The following is a 2,194-nucleotide window of genomic DNA, read 5'->3' on the forward strand; positions in this document are numbered from 1 at the left end:
TTTTTTGGGGGTGGTGGGGGGAGGGGTTCGGGAAGGAGATAGAAATTGAAAGATTAAAAGTAAGTGAAAAAAAATGGGCATATCAACCTGTGAATGCATTGCTTAGATAAATCTGACTGCTTGTAACCATTTTGAGATTCAAGGCTCCAATCCTGCAAATTCTTCCTATATGTTAGAACTAGTTATTCAAGAAGAAATACTTGCTATACTAGAAGTGTGTTGGAATTTTAGTAGAACTCATCCTTAATTTCGAGTCATTTTTGGAGGTAATTCCATATTGGCTATGGGTGATTCTATAATCAAGTTCAAGTCACAAGAGGTCACTGCACTAAGAGCCAATTGATTTTAATATGGAATCTTAAACATGGCATCAGAGTGGGTATGTTAATTGGCCTTCCATTGATGATAGACCCTCTTCTACCAACGAAGACAGAGACCACAAGAAGGCCTGCATGTAAGGAGGAGTATTGAGGTATTCTCACATCGATTGTAGGTGATATCAAATATAAGAGCCACAAGAGGCAACATCACTGCTTTGAACCAATTAATGGTATTAAGATGAAAACCTTAACCACCATTATAGAAAGGGTGCTCAAGTCATTTTAAGTATTAACATCGGCATAGTCACATCCTTGTTGGGACTTGGGCAGAAATCATTCTCAAAAATTTGCATCCCAAGTCCCAACAAATAGAGGATGACAAAATTCCTTCCGATATCATGAGTATATCGATATAAAAATCAATAAGGACTTGGACACACTCTTCTTAATAACTAGATTTAAAGATGACTTTAGCAAAGTGAATAGTTTCTACCTGGGCATAGAGACGAGCATTCCAGTCTTCTTTCTCGGATACATTGCATTTCATGAGGTCTCTTCTCGTTGGAGCTACAAATGGGTTTCCTTTTCAATATGCTTAAGGTTCCCTATCAATCCATTTACTCTTCTCATTCCCTTCTTTCAATTCCTTCAAAGTTGCTTCCCATGGTTTTATATTGAGCTCGTGCCTGTACCAAAACCATGGTTCCTCAGTTTAAATTGATCTTTAATTACCAGAAATTTGAGCATACCATGAGCCAATAGAAAGAAAGAAAGAAAGAAACCATTTACTTACCAGCCCCAAAAGGACCAATCAGGGAAGACAATATCCAGTGTCCCTCGATCCCCACAGTAACGAAAAAGTGGAGGTGGAGCTGTAGCATTAGGACCCCCATCCCTATAATGGCGAGCTTGAATGACAGGCCGGTCATCACAGTCGAAAATAAATGAGATCCAAATCCGGTACCCGACCCGGATAACTTCTCATTAGCTGTTGAATTCCCCACAGGGTAATTACATCTCTGGTTTCTATGGCTTTCTTGTATTTCTCTACGTAAGCCCTTCCGTTCACTATCACCAACCTAAATTTAGCTGTCTTCCTCGCTCTCTTTACCGTCTCCTTTGATAGACCCTTCTCCTTCCATGGCTTTAGATCCTCGTGTATCCATCTGAAATATTCGGGGCGCCGGGAAGTTCCGGTGTTGTGATTGTCATCGACGACGCCGGCTTGAGATCTCACCGTTATGGTTGCCGGGAAAGTTCGAGTCATGTTTCCGGCGGAGCAGTTGAGTAATGGAATTCCAGTTTCAGTTCCAAGTCCATTTCCATGGCTTCTATTGTGTTTTGGGGTTATGGCGCTTCGCACTGTTTTGAATTCCTCAAGAATGGAACTGGAACCACCTAGGCCAGACTTCCAAAAATAAAAATGGGTCAATCCAACGGCCATGTTGCCTTTGCCTGGATTCGAAATCCAACGGCTGATAAGCATCAAAATATCCATAAGACAATTTATACGACACAGTTTCTCTCCACCAATGGTGAAGAGTGAAGAGAGAATCTCTTCAGTCACCCAAGTAACCAGCCCTTGGTAATTATGTAAATGCCCTTTAAGAGAATCTTAGGGCTTTTTCCTTGAAAATTGAAAAATGAAAAATGTTTGGGCAATGGTTGGGCTCACTAACAGGACGCCTAGCTTGTTTTTGTCTCTCTCCTCCTGCCTAGTGAAAAAGGTTTCTTATCTTTCATTGCGCTTGCCGCTCGCTAACTTATCTAACTTATCTAGGGCAGATGGTGTGGCTATTCATTACCCTAAGAAGTTTAGTTGTTTAGAAGGTAGGAGTATCATGTCATTATTCCTAATTTAACAAAAAAAATAT

General features: G+C 40.7%; 1 pseudogene; it reads right to left on the reverse strand.

Moving 5' to 3' along the window:
* Nucleotides 1-1,764, reverse strand: part of LOC122082230 — a 2,603-nt pseudogene extending 839 nt beyond the window's left edge.
* Nucleotides 1,765-2,194: the final 430 nt, after the last annotated feature.

This window comes from Macadamia integrifolia, chromosome 6 (assembly GCF_013358625.1).
Source record: "Macadamia integrifolia cultivar HAES 741 chromosome 6, SCU_Mint_v3, whole genome shotgun sequence".
NCBI lineage: Eukaryota > Viridiplantae > Streptophyta > Magnoliopsida > Proteales > Proteaceae > Macadamia > Macadamia integrifolia.